Source organism: Esox lucius, chromosome 7 (assembly GCF_011004845.1).
Source record: "Esox lucius isolate fEsoLuc1 chromosome 7, fEsoLuc1.pri, whole genome shotgun sequence".
Classification (NCBI taxonomy): domain Eukaryota; kingdom Metazoa; phylum Chordata; class Actinopteri; order Esociformes; family Esocidae; genus Esox; species Esox lucius.
The window spans coordinates 20,290,374-20,316,130 of NC_047575.1; the positions used below are offsets into that span (position 1 = coordinate 20,290,374).

The 25,757-nt window shown below is 40.7% G+C and overlaps 1 protein-coding gene across 10 annotated transcripts in view; it reads right to left on the minus strand.

Moving 5' to 3' along the window:
* The window catches only part of gria3a (glutamate receptor, ionotropic, AMPA 3a), a 127,750-nt gene that overhangs the window by 43,641 nt on the left and 58,352 nt on the right, over positions 1–25,757 (minus strand). The window lies entirely within an intron of this gene.

Sequence of the window (25,757 nt, forward strand, 5' to 3'; positions counted from 1 at the left end):
GGTGTTCCTGGATACAGCACTTAATTAACCACAAACTTCCTGGCTGCCTTATCGCTATAATACACCAGTCACCGATGTAATTAGAGCAGTCTTACATTCCATTGGCTATCAGCCAATCAGCATTCAGGATTCAATGCACCTGGTTAATAATCTACAATGTACATTATATCACATTCAATCTAAAAAGCAAACCTTTTGAGGGCATTTTGGGCAGGTTCTGTTTTGTACTGTTTCTTAACCAACCATTGGAGGATATGAACAGTTCATGTGAATTGTTCCGTCCACATATAATAATTACGCCCTATAAACAACCACGATAGCATCTAAGCCCATGAGGGAAAACATCCCAAAAGGCCAGGCCTGTCAATATCACATTTCATGGGTGAACTAAATCCTACAGTTGGCATGTCAACTGGAAAAGTAGCTTATAGCTTCAAGGACAGCCAACTAGTAATTCTAGTCAGGGATTTTTTTTATGAGAGTGACACCAAATAGTTTCACATAAATGCTACTTACAATGTGCCAAGAAGCTTTTGGCAAAACATTTAATAGAATTGCCTTTCAACTCCAAATGTCTGTGATGTCACAATCTGTAATGACCAAGTAAATATGATTGAAATGCAAATTGAGCCTCATCTCAATGATGTTCTCCCTCCACCTTCTAGGTGGTGTTAGGTCCAACGAGCTGGCCTAATGGAAATGCTGATGACAGGTTTGAACCCAGGACACGTTTCCTTTTCAAGAGATCAATGCATTGTTCATTATGCCAACTCAAGGTCAAAAGCTATAAATATAGATGAGGAAAACATTTGGGTGTGAATAGGGGTTACACTGCCAGTGCAGCACCCCTTCATTGGTAATGGTCTTCTCAAAGTATGAATATTATTTAATAACACTCCTTACACCACACTGAATAATGATGTGCTACCACTGGATTATTTATGCAGAATAATATACAGCCATAGAAGAGGATAACGAAAGAAAGCATGGATGGACAAAATAAATCAGACATTTGCATATTTCCATTATCTGTCAGGAAAATGTATATACGTATCAGTGCTGGTGAAATGTGTGGCGGCAGTTGTTAATTATATGGGAGGTTGTAAATAATAGAAAGACAAAATGGTGCAGTTGGGGAAGGCTTTTTTCCTTCTCCTTTATCCCAGTGTGAGACCCGGCACACTACATTCAGATCGGCTAAATGGGCAGAGACAGCAGCACGTGCTTGGCCATCCCTTCGTCGACGAGCTGGGGATAAAATGGCTGATTCAATAAAATGAAGAATATTATTAGTGATGCTGAAGCAGTCACTGTAGGTTATAGTAATGTATATGCAGTCTGTACAGAGTCCCCTGCAGTTTGTTGTTTGGCTGTTGGTCCACATGAAGCCCTGTTCTCTATTTACACCACCATGCTGTCCAACCTTCTACTGACACGACAAGGTCCTCTATGAAGCCCTGTTCTCTATTTACACCACCATGCTGTCCAACCTTCTACTGACACGACAAGGTCCTCTATGAAGCCCTGTTCTCTATTTACACCACCATGCTGTCCAACCTTCTACTGACACGACAAGGTCCTCTATGAAGCCCTGTTCTCTATTTATACCACCATGTTGTCCAACCTTCTACTGACATGACAAGGTCCTCTATGAAGCCCTGTTCTCTATTTATACCCCCATGCTGTCCAACCTTCTACTGACATGACAAGGTCCTCTATGAAGCCCTGTTCTCTATTTATACCCCCATGCTGTCCAACCTTCTACTGACACGACAAGGTCCTCTATGAAGCCCTGTTCTCTATTTACACCACCATGCTGTCCAACCTTCTACTGACACGACAAGGTCCTCTATGAAGCCCTGATCTCTATTTATACCACCATGCTGTCCAACCTTCTACTGACACAACAAGGTCCTCTATGAAGCCCTGTTCTCTATTTATACCCCCATGCTGTCCAACCTTCTACTGACACGACAAGGTCCTCTATGAACACTTGGCACAGGGCAGGGAAAGGAAACAGCTTAACTCACATTCACATTCAACCTGTGCCTTAATTCACCTCCCAACACCTCTATTACAGTTGTTCAGATTCCCAAACAGACTAAAACTGGTTCTATGAACACTATATACAAAAACAGGTTTTGGAAAATTCCAGAAGAAGGGACATTTAATCCAACACATAAGGATTATTCACTTGTTTTCACACACAACTCTGTTGCATTCACACTTTTTGTAAAACCCTACTCACAACTCTCTTTGTAAAGCACAATTTTCACCATCTTGTTATGTAGAAAACACTGATATTCAATATTTGAAATAATTACAATTCTAACACTCTCAACAAACATTTATCGAGGTGTAAACGCTAACAAGCATGATTAGTTAACAAGAAATCATGATGTTCACAAGAATAAAAAGGGCCACCGCTAAGCTCAAGCTTGGAACAATGGGTGACAACATCAGAGAGTGAGAAAGAGGAAGAATGAGAAGAAGTGGACCAGGGAGAGAAAGAGAAAGAAGAACAATGCTTTCTAATGAGATTCTTGACACTGTACCAGACCTTGATCTTGTACATGGTGTGACAATGAGGGAAGCTGGGCTGAGATTACAGCCAAACCTGAGCCATTTAACTGTTGTATAAATTGTTCACACTTTCTGAAGTTAAAATAGGCTACTTACTGTAAAAGTATCTGACTACTATGCTGAACATCCTGTATTCTGTGCTCTAAATCTCTATGCATTAGCAAACACAGGAGAATTCAAGAAAAGTAACATGAACTTGAGACTTTATTCAATTTGTATTGAATTGAGAGACACTATTTGATGGTGGGAGACCATGTGTGATTTCTGAAGCCCCTGAAGAAGCAATCAGCGTTCTCCCGTGACATCATTTACAGTTTATAATGGAAAAAGTGCCAAATATACAGGGAGGATTTTGGAACATATCATGATTATTGATTAATTAATACCTTTTTATAATTGTGTTTTAAATTATTTTCACCAGTGTGCAGTGTGTATTCGCCACTATTATTGCAGTTTGCAGTGTGCAATAATAGTGGCATTTTTGATGGTTTTATTTGACTTCTGAGGGAAAATGTTTTAGTTTAATGCCCCTTGAATTTGAGTTTATTGTTTCGTATTGCGTGAGAAGACTGAGGTTTTGTCAATATGTTGTGAATTTCAAGAAGAGTGTTTATTCTAATTTTGGGAAACTGTAGTACACGTTCAGAAAATGTGTGTTAGCAGTTGTGAAAAACGGTAACATCACAACCATCACAACTATAACATAATACCTTTCACGTATTCATGTCAAATGACCTCGAATGGTCAAGTTATAAACACATTAAACAGGTTACAATGGTGTCTGTGGGCACCATAGGTGCATATACTGTTATGCACAGGCGTAGTGTAGTGCTACAGTACCACAGACAAGCTAGCCAGAGCACATAAGAATTCCAAGCACAGCCAGAAACCCAGCCATCCACTCACCTCTCCTCTAGCTAAGTGACCTTCAGACAGGAGAACACTGCAGAAGGCTGTCCAATCAGACATGGCCTTTCATAGTACAGACGGCTGCGAAGCACTGGGCACGGCCACATCACCCACTCAGCTGGCAGCTGGAGGAGTAGTGCATGCACATGTCGGATATTTCCAAAGGTTGTGAGTCTCAACACAGGTTTTCATGGATCTGGCCGCATAGAAGAGCAGTGTGAATGGATGTAAGATGTAAGATAAAGCCTGCGAGGTGACCCCTGGATGAAAGGACTGGGTCTTATTTTGTCATTGTAAAATCACTGAAAAACATGCTGTTGCTATCATCTGTCTGCACACCATATTAAGAGAGAAAAAAGATTCCAGTCTGTCTGATAGGAGCACAGAGGAAATTAAAAAGCAAATGCTTAAATATTAGGTGTTTCTTCTCTAGTTTGCCAGGGACTAGACACTGAATAGAGTAAGCTGGGTAATGCCTGACATTTTAAACATGTCACCAGCTGCTTAGAAAGAAAAAGGATTTCAGAGGATTTTGAAAGTATTATTCCCTCGTGAGTTCTGTTTTGTATCCATCTTCTGCCTCTAAGCTGATTTGAAAGGTTTTGGATTCAGACATTATTATACACTTCTCAATGTTAAACGTTGTGTACATTGACAAGTTAAAGTACTCAGTGATAAAACATTCTGACATAAAATATAGACAACCAATGCAATTCAATATACTTTCACTTTCATTTAAATGTTATATGTAGAAATGTAATGACTTTACAATAAAAATAAAAGTAACACAGAATATTGACAAAGCCTGTCTGTGTAAGATGAAGATAGAGTCGCTCTATTTTGGATCTATTATTTTAGTCGACTTTGTAAACAGATGGCACATACAGTATCACAGTAGCCAGCAGGCAAGTCAACAATCAAGGGCATTTTAAAACTTTCAGTTAAACACTACCAGGCCAGTAATAAAAAAATAATGAAATATTTAATGAAAACTAATGAAATACTAATGAAACAAGGCCCACTATAATTGGTATGAAAGTAAAAACTATTTTCCGAGGGAACATTTTAAACAATTAGACATTATAGTACATTTCTTTTAGTAAATAGATTAATCAATAATGTGATGCAATAGACATATTAGTACCAGAATTATTTTGACTAAAGCTTGCTGACACATTGGAAAACAAAGTATTGTATGTATGGACTCAACTACAGAACTAAGGGAAGCTTAACTTCCCTGTATAAAGTAAAGTTAAATAAAAACAATTAAATTAAAATAAACTGTTTTCATACCTCAAGCAAAACACGTCAATCTAATCTGTTGAAGCTGCAACTACACCTGCATTGGTTTTTAATGAAATTAAGAAATTTTGGATACAAAGTTTTTGTATGCCAAGTAGTTATAAAAGTACCTAATTTAAACCACGTTTACAAGTCTAAAACATCAGCAATAGAACCTATTCTGAACGAAAAGCTTGGATTTAGAATCATGACTTGAGGTTTCAGTTAATGGTTTGCTGGCAGTGGGTCATGGGGTGCTCTGGGCGTCACTGGCTGAAATCAGTTGAAAGATGTGTTCTTTTCACAGGAAAAAAAAGGTCAGTAATATTATTTGGCCACGTTGAAATCTAGACTACCGAAGTACAAGGTATTCAATAAAATGTAAGATTATAATAGCTAAATCAACCCAAGAAAAATATAATGTTAAAGGAAATGTAATGTTCTCTTAAGTTGCAGGAAATGAGAATGTGTAATGTGAATGTGACCTGATAAAATAACAATAAAAAGTGCACAATACACTGCTCAAAAAAATTAAGGGAACATGTAATCATCACAGTATAACACCAAGTCAAACAAACAGGGATATCAATCTGTCCAGTTAGGAAGCATAAGCGACTGTGAATCAATATCACCTGTTTTGGTGCAAATGAAAGTGACAACAGGTGCACTGGAGAGGCAAAAGCAAGACAACCACCAAAAAGGGAATGGTTTTGCAGGTGGTGGCCACAGACAATAGCTCTCTCCTTATGCTATGCTAGCGTCCTTGTCACTATTGATGCATGAGGTGGTACCTGCAGCCCATTCAGGTTGCACAGGTAGTCCAGCTCTTTCAGGATGGCACATCCATTAGTGCTGTTGCAAGATTTACTGTGCTTCCCAGTACAGTCTCAAGAGCATGGAAGAGATACAAGGAGACAGGCCGTTATACGAGGAGTGCTGGACATGGCTGTAGAAGGGCATCAACCCAGCAGCAAGACTGGTATCTGCTTCTTTGTGCGAGGAGGAACACTGCCAGAGCCCTACAAAATGACCTCCACTGGGCTACTGGTGTGCATCTTTCTGGCCAAATGTAAGAAACAGACTCCATGAGGGTGGCATGAGGGCCCGATGTCCTCTAGTGGGATCTGTGCTCACAGCCCAGCAACATGCAGCTCGATTGGCATTTGCCAGAGAACACCAGAACTGGCAGGACCGCCATTGGAACCCTGTTCTTTTCACAGATGAGAGCAGGTTCACACTGAGCATGTGACAGACGTGAAAGAGTCTGGAGACACCATAGTGAACGTTATGCTGCCTGCAACATCATCCAGTATGACTGGTTTGATGGTGGTCTGGGGAGGCATATCCTTGAAGAGTCGCACAGACCTTCACTTGCTAGCCAACGGTACACTGACTGCTGTTAGGTCCCAAGATGAAATCCTCAGACCCATCGTCAGACCTTATGCTGGTGCAGTGGGCCCTAGGTTCCTCCTGGTGCAGGACAATGCCTGACCTTAGGTGAAACCCCTGGGATGTTATGTATTGGTGCATCCAACGCACACAGACCGTCCAGGAGCTCACTGATGCCCTGATCCAGGACTGGAAGGAGATTCCCCAGGACACCATCCGCCATCTCATTGGGAGCATGCCTAGATGTTGTCAGGAGTGCATACAGGCATGTGGGGGCCATACACACTACGTTGGAACAGCCTGTGATTTCAATTGTTTATGTTCAGTTTGAATCCAGCCCTCAATAGGTTGGTGATTTTGGTTTCCATTCTTTCGTAATTATGTTCTCAACAAATTACACAATGTACAGTAAAGATTTAGATTTTTCATATATTTCCTTCATCGAGACCAGATGTGTGATTTAAATGTTCCCTTAAATTCTTTCAGCGGTGTAGGACTAGGCACGAATGTTTAGCATTTTTTTAACAAATGTCTAGTTTAGCATTTTGCTAGCGTTTTGCATTCTAAACAAAAAACCTAGAGACCGATGTCCCAATGCTAGTAGCGTTATCATAGATTAAATGGACAGCAGTGAAATCTATATGCAGGAATAAACTAATATTCCAAATGTTTGTTTTATTGTGATTATTGTATATTATTTTGATGGTGCAACCAACTGAAAATTGTCTGGAGCCCTGGAATAGATTAAGAAATTGATGTTTTCCTGACCCTTCTTCTCTATTTCCCATTATCCTTTGAAGTCATTTAAAGCTTTGTGTATAGTATTACTCACTGACGGCTTCATGTATGTAAGAATTAAATACTATAAGTAACCATTGAAAATATGCAGTACTTAACAAAGACAGTCTACATCTGGGACAGCACACTCTAAGCCCAAAGCAGTGTGATTTGGATGCCTTCTTTATATGTGGGAGGAATGGATAGAGAACTGTCTTACTGTAGGTGGTGAGCAGTATACAGTGGGGAGAACAAGTATTTGATACACTGTAGATTTTGGAGGTTTTCCTACTTACAAAGCATGTAGAGGTCTGTAATTTATATCATAGGTACATTTCAACTGTGAGAAACAAAAATCCAGAAAATCACATTGTATGATTTTTAAATAATAAATTTGCATTTTATTGCATGACATAAGTATTTGATCACCTACCAACCAGTAAGACTTCTGGCTCTCACAGACCTGTTCGTTTTTCTTTAAGAAGCCCTCCTGTTCTCCACTCATTACCTGCATTAATTGCACCTGTTTGAACTCGTTACCTGTATAAAAGACACCTGTCCACACACTCAATCAAACAGACTCCAACCTCTCCACAATGGCCTAGACCAGAGAGCTGTGTAAGGACATCCGGGATAAAATTGTAGACCTGCACAAGGCTGGGATGGGCTACATGACAATAGGCAAGCAGCTTGGTGAGAAGGCAACAACTGTTGGCGCAGTTATTAGAAAATGGAAGAAGTTCAAGAAGACGGTCAATCTCCCTCGGTCTGGGGCTCCATGCAAGATCTCACCTCGTGGGGCATCAATGATCGTGAGGAAGGTGAGGGATCAGCCCAAAACTACACGGCAGGACCTGGTCAATGACCTGAAACGAGCTGGGACCACAGTCTCAAAGAAAACCATTAGTAACACACTACGCCGTCATGGATTAAAATCCTGCAGCGCACGCAAGGTCCCCCTGATCAAGCCAGCGCATGTCTAGGCGCGTCTGAAGTTTGCCAATGACCATCTGGATGATCCAGAAGAGGAATGGGAGAAGGTCTGATGAGACAAAAATATAACTTTTTGGTTTAAACTCCACTCGCCGTGTTTGGAGGAAGAAGAAGGATGAGTACAACCCCAAGAACACCATCCCAACCGTGAAGCATGGAGGTGGAAACATCAATCTTTGGGGATGCTTTTCTGCAAAGGGGACAGGACGACTGCACCGTATTGAGGGGAGGATGGATGGGGCCATGTATCGAGAGATCTTGGCCAACTGCTGGGTCTTCCAGCATGATAACGATCCGAAAGCACACAGCCAGGGCAACTAAGAAATGGCTCCGAAAGAAGCATCTCAAGGTCCCGGAGTGGCCTAGCCAGTCTCTAGACCTGAACCCAATACAAAAATCTTTGGAGGGAGCTGAAAGTCCGTATTGCCCAGCGACAGCCCCGACACCTGAAGGATCTGGAGAAGGTCTGTATGGAGGAGTGGGCCAAAATCCCTGCTGCAGTGTGTGCAAACCTGGTCAAGAACTACAGGAAAAGTATGATCTCTGTAATTGCAAACAAAGGTTTCTGTACCAAATATTAAGTTCTGCTTTTCTGATGTATCAGTCTCATGCAATAAAATGCAAATTAATTACTTAAAAATCATACAATGTGATTTTCTGGATTTTTGTTTTAAATTCCGTCACTCACAGTTGAAGAGTACCTACTTTTACATGCTTGGGCAGTGTATCAAATACTTCTTCTCCCCACTGTATATCAGAGTACAATGAGGATGCTACAGTGTTGTCTTTCATTTATAGGTTATAACGTTATTTTGGACATTGTGCTATGTCATGTGGCTGTTATAAGGGTATTATGGATAGTACATTGTGTGATGTGGAGGTTATAAGGGTATTATGGATAGTACATTGTGTGATGTGGAGGTTATAAGGGTATTATGGATAGTACATTGTGTGATGTGGAGGTTATAAGGGTATTATGGATAGTACGTTGTGTGATGTGGATGTTATAAGGGTATTATGGATAGTACGTTGTGTGATGTGGAGGTTATAAGGGTATTATGGATAGTACGTTGTGTGATGTGGAGGTTATAATGATATTATGGATAGTACGTTGTGTGATGTGGAGGTTATAAGGGTATTATGGATAGTAAGTTGTGTGATGTGGAGGTTATAATGATATTATGGATAATGTGAACAGTGCATTTATCATGTGGCAGTTAAGTGAGGTAGAGGACTGTACAATGTTGTAGGTGGTAGAAACCATCATGGCCACTGCAGCACCATGGACGCTATGTGGCCTTAACTCTGACTCAGTCCTCCCTGCTGCCTCCCAGGATATGGTGACCTCTTTTCACCTCTCTCTCAGGGCAGGCATCTGAGCAATTTGCTGTGATGGCTTGTCTAAAGCTGAGCAGTGCCCCAGTGAGGTGAAGTCATACAAAGCTTCTCAACCCACTTTTAGAGAAAGCAAAAAAATAAATCTCAAAGCTTAAGTCAGAGGGGAAAAAACAACAAGAGCTACCGCTGTGAGAGACACTCCACTTCTCCAAACCAGATTTTCAACTAAATTGAGTTGGCTGGCTGGCTTTCTCCTTGAGTATATCTGCACTTACTTGTTACTGCCGAGAACACCCATCTCTTAAACAAACAAAAAAGTAATTTCATCAAGGACAAAATATGAACCAAACACAGCACATTCATCTCTTTAATACTGCAGAACAAACACTATTCTACGGGCCCCTAGCATTATTTTGAAACTGTCCCAAAATAGATTAACCAGGTGGCCAGAGACATATAAGCAGGGACCCTAAAAACACAAGCAAACAGTGTGTGAAGCAGGGGCCAGTTCTATTAGTCAGCCAGTTCATTATTCCACCATTTGAAGTCACATGGGTAAAGCCAGATTAGATGTGAAAGACTGTGGATCTCCTTAGGAGATATTTAGAATTCATAAAGTAAACAATATTTGGTTGAGCTGCTACCGGGTATCTGACAGAGCTTGGCCCTGTGTGCCATGTTGCTGTTTTTCTGTTGAGGCAGAGGCACAAAGGGTTTGCTGACTCCTCCATTCTTTTCCCCAGGCTACGCCTCCACACTGCTTTTTATTCTATTGAAGTTGCTGCTATTTCTCCTGCGAGCAGCTGAGACTTGTGCACTCAGCTATGGAGAGAGAGGGAGTAGGAGAGAGATAGTGAAATATTAGGAAGGGAGAAAGAAAAAAGGTATCCTGGCCATTATAAGCTTCTTTCTTTTAGGCTCCTCTTTGCTTTTGGTTAGAATGTATGTGTGTACATTTCTCCCCTAATGTTAGTTTTTCATATATTATGGTAGCAAAGAGCTCACTGGAGGATACACATACAAGGGAATTACTCTGTCTGGGATATAAAGGCTGTATAATAATGGTGTTTAAATGCCAACAACTTGTATATATTTAGCAATTACATACTTTGGATAATACTGAAAGTCTCATTACATGTTGATGTTACAAGTGTGCATATGGATAATACTGAAATGAGTCTCATTACATGTTGATGTTACATGCGTGCATATGGATAATACTGAAATGAGTCTCATTACATGTTGATGTTACAAGTGTGCATATGGATAATACTGAAATGAGTCTCATTACATATTGATGTTACAACCGTGCATATGGATAATACTGAAATGAGTCTCATTACATGTTGATGTTACAAGTCTGAATATGAATAATACTGAAATGAGTCTCATTACATGTTGATGTTTCAAGTGTGCATATGGATAATACTGAAATGAGTCTCATTACATGTTGATGTTACAAGTGCGCATATGGATAATACTGAAATGAGTCTCATTACATGTTGATGTTACAAGTGGGCATATGGATAATACTGAAATGAGTCTCATTACATGTTGATGTTACAAGTGTGCATGGGGATAATACTGAAATGAGTTTCATTACATGTTGATGTTACGAGTGTGCATATGGATAATACTGAAATGAGTCTCATTACATGTTGATGTTACAAGTGCGCATATGGATAATACTGAAATGAGTCTCCTTACATGTTGATGTTACAAGTGCGCATATGGATAATACTGAAATGAGTCTCATTACATGTTGATGTTACAAGTGTGCATATGGATAATACTGAAATGAGTTTCATTACATGTTGATGTTACGAGTGTGCATGTGGATAATACTGAAATGAGTTTCATTACATGTTGATGTTACGAGTGTGCATATGGATAATACTGAAATGAGTCTCATTACATGTTGATGTTACAAGTGCGCATATGGATAATACTGAAATGAGTCTCCTTACAGGTAGATGTTACGAGTGTGCATTTGGATAATACTGAAATTAGTCTCATTACATGTTGATGTTACGAGTGTGCATATGGATAATACTGAAATGAGTCTCATTACATGTTGATGTTACGAGTGTGCATGTGGATAATACTGAAATGAGTTTCATTACATGTTGATGTTACAAGTGCGCATGTGGATAATACTGAAACAAGTCTCATTACATGTTGATGTTCAAAGTGTGCATATGGATAATGCTGACATGAGTGTCATTACATATTGATGTTAGAAGTGAGCAGATGGATAATACTGAAATTAGTTTTATTACATGTTGATGTTAAGTCTGTGACTGTACTAGTTTGAAAAAAATTTTCCCTGCATTGTGTGTATGGGTTTCTGTTCTGTTCTCCTCTCTGGCAGCAGAGTGCTATTACACTGTGTTCAGCAGGCAGAGGCAGAACAGTAGATGGGAACTGTCTGTGGTTCTGAAATATTGGCCTCTTAGAGCAGGGAGCAGAGGGAAGGAGGAGAATGATCAGAGAAAGGCACTGGAGTCGTCGAGACTGCTGCATCTACTGTATTGGAGGCTGTGAGCTAGAGCCCACTGCTGAAATACTAACTGCTTAAAAAATTTACCCAACAATCAGAAAATATGATCATTATGGTTGCTGTAGGATCCAATGCAGAATGCAGATCAACTCAAACAAACCATGTATAGTGACACTAAATATGGAATAGGTCTGTCACATTACGGATGGACAAAATAAATTATTGTCATCGCAACTCTAGAGATTTTTGTGATTCTACAATGACACTTACAATGAGTCCTTTGTGACTCAAAGTCCTTTTTTCTACCTCTGAACCAGCATAACTAATGTTCTTTGTTTGTCTTCGGGCTTTAACACATAAGTCCAAAATGTATAAAAGGTGAAAATTACTCACCTCAAAATACAGAAATCAATGTGACATTCATTGCTATCAATAACAGAAATAGTCACTCTTTAGTTAACAAGCTCCACCTTTTCTCCACTCTTAGTCTAGTTCTGGTATATACATGTATTAATGTAAGCATGAATGGAAACGTATGCTGTGGCACAATATCCTTATCTACAATTCTAGGTGGTCATCGGCAGCACAGCACAGACCACATATTTCCCTCTGTTCACTGCCTAATGCTTGAATTTGCTTGGACACATGGTGACCATTTAGGGCCTCTGGCGGACTGGGCAGGCTTGATGGTGTTCAAGGGGGAGAGCAGAGGCACTCATGAGAACAGATGCCCCAGCTGTAGACTCTCCATCTGCTGTGAATTCACAATGCTCAGTGAGTCAGCGCTTTTCATCAATGAGATCATTGCACAGTGCATGCACCTATAGAGTTCTTCAAAAAAAAAGGGTTCCTCCACAGTTTCAATCTGAGGGACCCCTAAAGCATTCTCCAATAAACTTAACTTTTTAGAGAGTAGAAGTTGGTGTGATGCTTGTCTGCACAGAGTACAAAACGTCCATCAACAGAGTGTCGCCAGGCAAACTTTTTTTAAGGTAGCAGATATCAGCTAACTTGCTAGCTGTGCTAATGTTGGTATTGTTATACTGTAGAAAGCCCTTGTTTTACTTAAATAGCCAGAGATGTATTTGTTTATGTATCTTTTCATTTTATTTAATTTACATATCTTTCCTGTAATTTATAGATTTTATCAAAGCATTATATATTAACTGTTTTTATTTTGACTTTTTCCTGCTTAAGCACTTTTACCTGTTTAAGCATTCATTTTGTTAGAAATGCGCTGAATAAATAGTCTTATTTGATTTGAGAGAGATAAATAGCTAATAAGATTATGAAAATCCAATGATCTTTTCCTAATATTCCCTATACTGCCTGTGCCAGCCAATAACCAATTGTTTAGCTAACAAGCGTATGCTAGCTAATGGCATTTGGGGTTAGCGAGCTAACTTCAAGTTGAACCCTGGGTTGTCAGTGTCACGACAATGGTTCACTTGTTACCCGGTTACATTGCCATAGTAACTTATGCTGCACACCTATAACCTGCTCCGGATCAGGTTATATTCGAGATAACAGATCAACACGTATAAAAGCACAGACTACTGACCAATCAATTCTCGCCTGAAAATGCCGTCACTGTTACTTACTTAACGTTACTAACTTACGTTGACTAGTTGTTCTATAAATAATGTAGACCCTACGACCTTTACTGTTCTATATTAAATGCAGTGTATTCCTTTCATATGGTCCCCCAGAGTGACCAGTGCCATAGATTGCACCCATATTCAGATAACAGCATCACTGGGATGAGAATGAAGGCAATTTTGTTTATCGCAAGACATTCCACAGCATCAACGTACAGGTGAAAGAACAAAATGGATAGTCATTGTTTGGTCATAGTGGTACATTGCCTACATGGACACCAAGGGTTTTCAGAAAAAGCAGTAGGCTGGACAATTAAAGGTAATTCCTTTTTAGTATGTAATATAAATATTCACACAGCACAGGTGTCACAGTTGGACTATCTCCCCACCACGGAGTCCTTTCAAATGCACATTGATGTTTCACTTTTTCACTTCCTATATTTATTTTTTATTTACTCCCAAGACCGCTTAACACTGCCAAGGCTGCCACTGAAAGAATACAATAAAAGTGGTCTTACATGCCATAAGAATTAATCTAAGCAGAAAATAAATTTAACAGAGTTCATAATTTTGAGTGGGAAAACCAGTTTTTTTAAACAAATTGATCACCACCGTCATGACACCGCTTATGCGGGATTGCGGTTGTTAGGCTTAGTGAAGCCAGCTATCGAAAATGAATCCTGGGCATGTTGAACTTGCTTCGTAGTAGAGGCCTCAGTTGAACTGTGATCATTAGGTTTCCCCACAGATGTTAAGTGGGGCCTAGGCTTTGGCCAGAGACTTGTCCCTAAAACACTCTAGCATTGTCTTGGCTGTGTGCTTTGTGTTGTTATTGTAAACCTGCCACAATCAGAAGTCCTGTGAGGTCTGGAAGTTTTCATTAAGGACCTCTATGTTTATTTTTCACTCCCTCCTGACCAGCCTCCCAGTCCCTGCTGCTGAGAAGCACCCCTATAACATGATGCTCCCACCACCATGCTTCACTATAGGGATGGATTTAGGAACATGTTTTCAGCAGACAGAGATTGACTTTCAATTATAATACAAATTATTAATGTTTTAATAAACATTAAACTAACAAGGTTTAAAAACTTAAGTATTTCTGATTGTTATAATATTTGCTTTTCACAGTGTTGCAATGTGCAAATAGGGAAAACAAATAAAGAGATATATTTGGGGATATACAGCTCCGGAAAAATTTAAGAGAACACTGTACCTTTTTCTTTCCTTTCCAAAAAAGTTGAAAAGGAATGTTTTGAATGAAGAACAGAAGTGTTCCAATTTGCAGTGGTCTCTTAATCTTAACCCTTCTGTTCCTCACTCAAAACCTTTCTTTTCGACTTCTTTGGAAAGGAAAGAAAAAGGTGCAGTGGTCTCTTAATTTTTTCCGGAGCTGTATTGCAGTATTCCAACATGCTTGAATGCAGAGTCACAATTGTAAAGGTTGGTGGAGGATGAACATTGGTCTGGGGCTGTTTTTCATGGTTTGGGCTGGGCACCTTAGTTCCAGTGAAGACAAATCTTAACGCTACAGCGTACCAGGCTGTCCACGACTAAGATTCTTTTGTCTAATGACATTTGACTGATCTCTCGACTAGTTAACCAGTCAAAATGTAAAAAATATATATTATTTTCATAAATAGACACAACCTAAGCTAATAAAACCCACTTGTTTGATGTTTCAATCCACAATTTTATTAAATACTAGGAAACAAATAAGTCAAAAGGATTATTGATGAGAAATATTAGAAATAAAAAATTATATGTTTCCAACGTGACTCTCTACAGTTGCTAGCCTTCCCAGATTCAAACACTTTAACATTACTCCTGATGTTGCAGAATGCTATTGTTACTATATGAGGGATAAAATCCAAGTGCAAATGCCTATATTTCAGAAGCATGGACAGAGATCAACATTCACTGTGGGAAAATGCACTTACGGAAACTTCCCATGTGCTGTATGTTGGAGAACACGCCTGTACCATACCTGGCAGACCAGTGGGGAACTATGCTACAAAGTCAGAAATGGCTTGGCAGGAGAAGGCTCTCAGACAAAAGAATGCTGTTGCAGATCTAGTTGCTACCTGCTGGTTCCTGCTGCTTACAGCCCACCTGGTCATCCCTGTCCTTGTCCTCCTGGTTGTGCAGTTGATCTGGATTTTGTTTAAAGACTCTGGACACAGTCCATCTGCATTTATTTACCAGGTGGTTATTTGGAAATGCAAAAACATTAATGTGGCCCAAAAAGGTAATGTAAAGTACTCTTATCTTCATCCGGCACAGCCAGAGGAGGAATGGCCATCCCTCAGAGTGCGGCTCTTCTCTAGGTCCCGACCATACAATGGAGTCCTAGCCACTGTGCATCAGTTTCAGTCTAGGTACTGTATCTGTATAATCACTTTGAGACTGCAGAAGTAGCTTTATAAAATACATTTGATTTGACAAGCAGATTTCTACATACTGTACTTTACTGTACTGGCCATGTAGTTTATATTAGGTAGGAGGTGCAGCTCCATGTCCAACTCATTTTTAGGCAGTATTCCACATAGCCTGTCTTCTTTTAGAGACAGGTCTGCCTAGTGTGGCCTCTCTCGATAGTAAAGCCATGCTTACTGAGGCTGTATATCTCTATGCGGATGAAGACTTAATTGGTTTGAGAGTCGCCGTCCTTTAAGTGAGTGTAAAATTGAACAGAGCTTTTCTGGATTTTGATAATAGATCGGTATAGTCCTAATTCATTTATATCTTTATTTTAGGATACTTTTACAGAGTGGTACACGCAGTCTCAATTGGCTGTTTATCCTATTTTGTGGATTATATGATGGTAAGTGGACTGCTGATCTCTGAACCATAGAGGGCAATGGGATTCATTCATTGGAGTATTTTAAAACATATCCTCTTTTTCCCAACTCTCTACCTCCTCTCCCTATTTCCTGTTTATCCTCCTCCCCCACTGTCTCTTCCTCCTTTCTCCCACCTTTACTCCTCTCTCCACTCTCCCACCTCCACAGACAGGATATTAACACGTTGCTATGAATAAAGGTCATTGATGCATGAGTCAGTACATTGCATTGAAGGCAAGAAAGTTAGTGATGTTCTGACAGAAGACAGACATGACAGAGAGGTAAGCAAGCAGGCAGAGACCAACAGAAAGCAGACAGGCTGGCAGGCATGCAGACACTGAGACAAAGCAGTTAGGCAGCCAGACAGATATATCCACACATAGACAGGTTTGAGCAGGGATGTGGACATCAAGCTTGGGTAACGCTGAACACAATAACAAATAATGCCAGATCAGGTAGACCAGAGGCTACACAACATACGCAAGCATGTCTCATACGTAATGTCTATAGGTTGTTTTTTCAGTAGCCATGTTGCACGAACAAGAACTAAAATCCAGTCAGCATTACCTTTGTCGAGCTTTAGCCTTGTTCAGTCTAATAATCGTATTTAGGATACTGTGACATATCCTTTCAGATGCCACATAAATAATCCTGGCAAGCACATACTGTGCCCTCCACTAACACTGGGATCCTTGGTAAATATGAACAAAATGGGCTGTGAAAAAATGTCTATTGTTCATCTTCTTGATCTTTCTTTCAGAATATGAACGCAAATCTAACCTTTAAATAAAGTAAAACAATTGAAAGAAAAACGAATTTCTCATCATGAAACAAATATTTCCCCAACATATTTCTGTGCAACAATTATTGGCACCCCTTCATTTAATACATTGTGGTACCTCCCTTTGCCAAGATAACAGCTCTCAGTCTTCTCTTATAATGCGTAATGAGGTTGGATAACACATGGCAAGGGATTCTGAGACCATATCGTACAGAATCTCTCCACATCCTTCAGATTCCGAGGTCCACGCTTGTGGAATGTCCTCTTCAGCTCATCCCACAGGTTTCCTATGGGGTTCATGTCAGGGGACTGGGATGGCCATGACAAAACCTTGATTCTGTGGTCAGTGGACCGTTTTTGTGTTGATTTTGAGGTGTGCCCGAGGCATGTTTTGATTTAATATCTACTGGTACTTGATGGAGTCCATGGTACCATGTCTCCAAACATGTTGTCCAGGGCCTTTGAAAGAAAAACAGCCCCACATCAAATATCCACCACCACACTTTATAGTGCAGATGAGGTACTTTTCTGCATGGCTATCGTTCTGTCTATGCCAAATCCACCTTTGTTGTTTGTTTCCAAAAAGCTTGATATCATCTGACCATGGCTTTAGTCTCATCTGACCATAGAACCCAGTCCCATTGAAAGTTCTAGTAATGTTATGCAAACAGTAGGCACTTGGGCTGGTTGTTTGATGTTGACTTTTTTATGTCAACCCTCCCAAACAACTTATGGTTATGTAGGTGGAGCCTGATCGTATTTTTGGGGACTTTCTGACCCCAAGACCCAACTAACATCTCCAATTCTCCAGCTGTGAATCCTTGAAGATTCTTTGGCCACTCCAACAATCCCCCTCACTGTGTGTGGGGTCAATATAGACACACATCCTCTTCCAGTTCTACTGTTAAGGTTTCCAGTTGATTGAAACACCTTAATTCTTAATGTCCTGATAGTGAAAATGGGCATTTTCAACTGTTAAGCTATTTTCTTATAACCATTTCCTGACTTGTGCAGCTTAACAACCTTTTGTTGCACACCATTACTGTATTATCGGGTCTTTCCAATAGTAATGGGTAATTAACTTGCTAATAATCTACCAGTGACATTACCTAAACTGGTCTCAATGAATCTTTACGTAGATTATTTAACATACATCTTTGACAGCTGAATTTGTAAGATATATTACGCCACGTTAGGTAATATTAGAGTACAAAATGGCAATTATGGGCAGTGATGAGTGCAGTAGGTGTTAAATACCTAACCCCTGGCCCTAAACATTAACAAAAACCTTAACCTTAACCCCAGTACCGTGATTCGCAACCTTAAACTTCAATTTAATTTGTAAAAAAAGCTTTGTCCAACAACATAAGGACTGTTGTCCAGAGTTTTAGTAAACAGATAAAAATATTACAACTAATTAAGACTAAAATATACGAGGAAATAAACACTGGTCCATACTGATGATTTTCTCCTGGCAAGCCCATGAAGGACAGGTGTTGTAGTTGGAGCGAAAATGACTTTCATGCTTAATGTTTTGGTAATGTTTGGTGTCAGTTTGAGTCAGGTTGAGTGGGCAGGGGAAAGGCAGACTCTCAGACAAAGTGTCACTGAACAATTGACAAGGACGCACTACAACACCAAATGCCCAAGCATGCACATAAATGTATACAAGAATGATCTTAATATCAATGTTATTCTCCTCAGTCCTTCACTAACATTTTCGTTTTGTCAATTTTTTTGTTAACAAAATGTCTATCCCTACGCCATGACTTAGTCACAGTTTTAATTTTCAAAGATACATTTTTGGCCTGTTATAGTTGCGTCATGGTCAGGGAAAAAGGTATTGGGTGAGTATTTTCATTAACATTTTTGTAATGAAAACACATTGTCTGGCACTTGCCTATCTATCTGTCTCACTGTCTGCCTGACTGTCTGCCTGTCTGAGTCAAACCAATTTTTGGGAAAGTTTGGAGAGAGGAAAAAGAAGTTGTTAGGGAGGGAGGGGAAGAAGCAGGGAGAGAGAATGGAGGAGGATTGAGACTGAGACAAGGGGAGAATGGAGGAGGATTGAGACAGAGACAAGGGGAGAATGGAGGAGGATTGAGACAGAGACAAGGGGAGAATGGAGGAGGTTTGAGACAGAGACAAGGGGAGAATGGAAGAGGATTGAGACAGAGACAAGGGGAGAATGGAGGAGGATTGAGATAGAGACAAGGGGAGAATGGAAGAGGATTGAGATAGAGACAAGAGGACAATGGAGGAGGATTGAGATAGAGACAAGGGGAGAATGGAAGAGGATTGAGATAGAGACAAGGGGAGAATGGAGGAGGATTGAGACTGAGACAAGGGGAGAATGGAAGAGGATTGAGATAGAGACAAGGGGAGAATGGAGGAGGATTGAGACAGAGACAAGGGGAGAATGGAGGAGGATTGAGACAGAGACAAGGGGAGAATGGAGGGGGACTGAGACAGAGACAAGGGAAGAATGGAAGAGGATTGAGACAGAGACAAGGGGAGAATGGAGGAGGATTGAGACAGAGACAAGGGGAGAATGGAAGAGGATTGAGACAGAGACAAGGGGAGAATGGAAGAGGATTGAGATAGAGACAAGGGGAGAATGGAGGAGGATTGAGATAGAGACAAGGGGAGAATGGAAGAGGATTGAGATAGAGACAAGGGGAGAATGGAGGAGGATTGAGACTGAGACAAGGGGAGAATGGAAGAGGATTGAGATAGAGACAAGGGGAGAATGGAGGAGGATTGAGACAGAGACAAGGGGAGAATGGAGGAGGATTGAGACAGAGACAAGGGGAGAATGGAGGGAGATTGAGACAGAGACAAGGGGAGAATGGAGGAGGTTTGAGACAGAGACAAGGGGAGAATGGAAGAGGATTGAGACAGAGACAAGGGGAGAATGGAGGAGGATTGAGATAGAGACAAGGGGAGAATGGAAGAGGATTGAGATAGAGACAAGGGGAGAATGGAGGAGGATTGAGACAGAGACAAGGGGAGAATGGAAGAGGATTGAGACAGAGACAAGGGGAGAATGGAAGAGGATTGAGATAGAGACAAGGGGAGAATGGAGGAGGATTGAGATAGAGACAAGTGGAGAATGGAGGAGGATTGAGATAGAGACAAGGGGAGAATGGAGGAGGATTGAGACAGAGACAAGGGGAGAATGGAGGGAGATTGAGACAGAGACAAGGTAAGAATGGAAGAGGATTGAGATAGAGACAAGGGGAGAATGGAGGAGGATTGAGACAGAGACAAGGGGAGAATGGAAGAGGATTGAGACAGAGACAAGGGGAGAATGGAAGAGGATTGAGATAGAGACAAGGGGAGAATGGAGGAGGATTGAGATAGAGACAAGTGGAGAATGGAGGAGGATTGAGATAGAGACAAGGGGAGAATGGAAGGTAAAGTGATACATAGAGGGTGAAGGGAGAGAACAAGTGAGAAAGACAGATTTGATGTACATCAATATGCTGTCTTAGAAATTGGAAGAGAGGGTAGATAGTTGGAAGAGGAAAAACGTGGAGATGGGAGAGAATACAGGAAGGTGGAGGTGGGAGAGAATACAGGAAGGTGGAGGTGGGAGAGAAGACAGGAAGGTGGAGCTGGGAGAGAAGACAGGAAGGTGGAGGTGGGAGAGAATACAGGAAGGTGGAGGTGGGAGAGAATACAGCAAGGTGGAGGTGGGAGAGAATACAGGAAGGTGGAGGTGGGAGAGAATACAGGAAGGTGGAGGTGGGAGAGAAGACAGGAAGCTGGAGGTGAGAGAGAATACAGCAAGGTGGAGGTGGGAGAGAATACAGGAAGGTGGAGGTGGGAGAGAAGACAGGAAGGTGGAGGTGGGAGAGAGGATAGAGAGGTATGAGAGAGGAAGGAGAGACCAATGATAAGAAAAGGAAAAGAAAAAAAGGGGAATTGGGAGGAGGAAGAGTAACTGAAGTTTAGATATAAAAACATCTGAAGATTCCAGTAACGTTGGTAAATTAACGGTAGCTTGGTAACCCTACCCAGGATATAGAGCCCCAAATTGGATCAACCAAATGTTCTTCATGTTATCTGTCAGGTTGCCCCTCCTGAGAGAGACAGGCAGGCCCCGTAGAGAATTAAGACTTGACTTGGAAACGGTGAGAGCCAATTGAAGTCTTGAAGCCAGAGGCAGGGCTAACGAGAGTGGGAGAGAGTGACCACACAGACAGACAGATGGCAGGCAGAGCCAGTGATGGAAAAGAAGAGATAAACAGCGTTTAGGCACAGCAGGCTGCCAGCCTGTGCTCATTGATTTCTGCAGCGGGGCCTGAGCTAGGCTGCTAGTGAAGGCGCATTAGAGAGCTCACATAGAGGGAAAGGAGAGGGCATTGAAATGCTGGTTTGTGCTACACCATTGTCTTTCTGTCAGTCTCTCAGTCTGTTTCTTTTTGTCTCTGTTTCCCTGTTGCTCTCTGTCTGTCTCTATTTTATGTTTGTCGCCCTGTTTTTTACAGTCTCTATCTCTTCCTGTCTCTCTGTCTATCTCTGTCTTGGTCTAACTGTCTATATCTTGGTCTCTGTCCTTTTCAAACTCCCTGTCTCTATCCCTGTCCTCTTTTCCTGTCTCTCTTTGTCTCCATCTTAGTCCTTCCCTGTCCATCTCTCTTTCTCTCTATCTGCATCTTTATCTTTGTCTCAGTCTCTATCAATAGTTTTTATTATTTTGTTCAAGATGCCGTCATGACCAGAAGACTTCTTCGCTTTAAGTGACTGAATGTGTCCTCAATCCCAGTTCAGGGATTTGGGCGGTCCTTTTAGATGGACATGCTTGGTTTCTTATGCTTTCAAGTGTTGTTGCAAATAATCATTTACAATGATTAGTCCACCTATCTCCATTTTGGATCGTCAGTTCTTCTGGGATTTATTTGAGATTTGAGTTCCTATGATCCTAGATATAATTTTAATTTACAGACTCCTCAGCTAGGCAGTGTTGTTTTTGTGAATGGTCATTCTTTTTGATTCTAACATTTGATTCAAATGTGTTTAGCCAAGTGTCTCAGTATTCAGGTTGTAAAAGATTTCTGTGTTTTTGGTTTGATTTCCTTAATTAAATTTTTGTTATATCTCTGTCTCCTTCTAAGGCTCTATCTCTGTCTCTCTTTCTCTGTCTGTCTCTTTCTATTTTTGTATCTGTCTCTATCTCTGTCTCTCTCTGTCTGTATCTCTATCTCTGTCTCTCTCAATCTCTGTCACTCTCTGTCTCCATCTCTGTCTCTATCTTTCTGTCTCTATCTCTCTCTGTCTCCATTTCTATCTCTCTCTGTCTCTCTTGCACACAAATGTGTTAATGATCCTGTGCCTGACTGCCATTTAACACAGTGCAATTAATCAGATGTTTCCATGTAGAGAGGAAGCCAGCTAGACAGTCCACAGGGGAGCCCTGGGATTATATATTTTTCTTCTTACAGATGCAATTTTCACCTCAACCCTTTCCTGGCCCTAGTGTCAGGGGTGATATGAAGACCAGAGAAAAGCTGTTATTTTGCCGGTAAGATTGTAGTCTTTGGTTAAGAGGATTTCATGAGGTGATTTCAAAGTAAATCAAGAAAATGTTTACTACAGTAAAGGAGGCAGTCAGTAATCAAAGTATTTATGCAGTATAAATACCATTACATTAACTAAAATGACTGACAAATAAAATACATTATTCCAAACAATTACACTAAAAGCTTTTAGCGCTGGTCAAAAAGGCATATATATATTCCATTCAAACACATTCAGTTGATTATTATTCTTTGAAAGGTTCCTTAAACACAAGACATACAAACTAAACCCTTATTTCTGCCATCTCAAGCTAGTGGTGAAGGACACCAAATGTCCTTAAAGCCCTCAGTAGGAAAATGTAATTCAATGTGATTACAATCAAACACATCAATTAAGGTAAGGCAAGCCCCGCCCACTTGAGGATCTCTTCTATCTAGCCATATAATATATTTGCCATGTTTGAGAGGTACAAAATAAATTTTCCATTTTAAGGTGTTACACGTGAGATTTCTGATTGAAGACAATATCTATATCTGCAGTAATAGTGGAATGATGGTATTTGACAGTAACTTACTAGCCACTCTTGCGATGGCTGTGATTTTCACCAATTGATTTCTCCCCCCTAACCAAGCAATGTTGTCAAATTGGGAATGCAGGTTTCATTTTGTGGCTGGGGTAAGAGATATTGTAGAAAGCACGTTGACAGAAAATATTTAGAAAATATTGCTGGGAATCATTGCTTTGTTATTGTTCCTCAACATAGAAACAAATCTTCCCATAACAGCGAAGTGCCTCAGAGGCTAAGCAAGGCTTAAAGCCATGACAAGGTTCACCTCACATAAGACTGGCTTTGTTTCCATTATTATTCATATGTTCAGGCCATTTCTGCTCGAGAGGGTAAGTGTCTGGAATACTGTATATCTCTTTTTTCTTTGGTATTTGCATGTGAATTTACAGTCATGTAGCTGACACTCCTATCCAGAACAACTTAAATACATTGTTGATACATACATTTCTGACCGATAATAGATCACACATTTGTATTTATTTTGGGTGGGTGAAAGAGCCAACTGGAAGCAGGTTCTTATGTACGATTGTCTCTATAAGTGATGGAGAAATCATCCCACATAGTCACAAGTGATGGAGAAATCATCCCACGTAGTGATGGAGAAATAATCCCACAGGAATCATTCTCGGCTTCTATGTCCTAATGCTGCCTTACTCTGTCATCGTCAATACAAGCAGACATTTGAATTTGAGAGCTTCTTGTTGTTGTGGCAACAGGGAGGTGATGTTAGTGTTTCCTAATAACAGGCATTTAGAACACTATTTTTAAAAGGTGGACAGTGTAGATGGTTGGTGATCTCTGTGAAGACTAACAATGTCCCCTGATGCATGTGGGGAACAGAACAGCGAGGGACTGGTAGGAACCTGAGGAGTAGCAGGAGGCGTCTCTAGCCTCAGAGCAAACACAAGCTGTGAGCCAAAGCACAGCACAGCATGTGGTTCAACATTCCAAACGACAGTGTCTCAAGTGCCAATGTTGCTATCATCCAAAGGCCCAATGGACCAAAACATTGTATCGATTACTCTTCCAGAAATCAATTTCCTATGACATGAACACTGTAGCAAGTTGATGGGGCTCTCCTCTCCTGTTGTCCATCCAACGGAATGGGAGATTTTATGTTTTTTTCTTTACTGCTTGATGGTGTAGGGATGGAAACTGTGTTACAGATGGTGGTGTTCTGCTCCAGACACAACAGGTGAAGGGGCATACATAGGTCAAGTAGAGCTGTAAGGACCAAATCAGAAGGCTCATGTAGGAAGGCCAATTGTGCCTGGGAGGGACAATAAACTCTGTAATCACCTTTCCTCCAACCTAGCAGGTAACCAATAATCAGATGTATGGCCTGGCGCAGATTCACATACCCCGTGAGAAATTCCACTTGTCTCCTTGCTTCTGACAGGCAGCCGCCAATTTTAAAAGCAATTGGGATTTTCATTACATGGTTTAGGAAGGGATTTAACATCCGGAAACCCATAAAGAAGGGCTGTTAGTTACAACCATCACAGTTAGCGTTGTGTGCTGTGGTGGTTAAGAAGGAATATTTAAACGCAATACGTTTTGAAATGTCTTCAATTCTTTAAAGTCTTAAGTTGTTTAAGAAAATAGATTAGAAGTGAGATTTATTTTTCTAGAAGGATACACAAATGTATTTGATGAGAACAAGTAAAAATCCCTTTATAAAGGATAGTGTCATAATGGAGTTAGATATAGAGTTATATATAGTAAGGCAAGCCAGCAAGGAAACCTCTTGAATGCACTATAAAAGCTGGCTCAATGTAGTGTTAAAAGGATTTTGAATGCACTCTATATAAAACCACAAAACAATCTCAATACAGTGAATAGCTCTCACCATCGCCATACCTTAAAAAAAAATCTAAAATGGTGCCAAATGTGTTCTGATATTTTAGAATGTTCTTTGTATGTACGTGCAGGGCAGTGAAGACCAAGAGTGTTGGCATTAGGAACGGACCATGACTCACACATGAGGAAGGCTACAACTAAGACTTCCCTAGAAGTCTATATTAGCCATACGCTTTACACTTTATATTTACATTTTGCTAAATGGTAAGTGGTTAGTTAACAACAGAGAGAAACATTGTATAATTGTTCACCATCAGGATTTTCTCCTAGCCTTAGTCTCTAATTAGAGCAATAGTTTAGTATGGCTGCTCCCATACAGTGTGTCTCTATCTACACCCAGCCTTACACTACAGCGCCTGGTTCATGACCAGGAATAATGATGAACAACCCCCGCTGACAGTTTGGAGTGCCATTACTGGTCTGAACTCTCCAGATGTTGACCTTCATAGAGCAGGTTGGAGACCTCCACCAGCTCCCTCCACCAGCTCCCTCCATCCGCCCGCGGCTGCTGCTGGGGTACAGCAATGCAGAGAAGAGCATAGGAAAGGTAGATGGAGGAGGGAGGGGGGGAGGGAGGGCGTGGAGGATGTCTAAAGTCACAGTGTCTGTTTTGGCTCCTTCTTTATATAATCCACTTAGAGTCTAAATTATATTCTGAGGATTGGAGGTGGTACTATACAGACAGAATGAGCTCCTCAGAGTCTCACTACCAGACAACAGCAGTAAGTGTACCTGTTTTGGACTCTTTTACCGGCTATTAGACCACTCTTAGAAGGAGGACCGGGGTTCAGAGGTTTTCTATAATGAAGTGAAA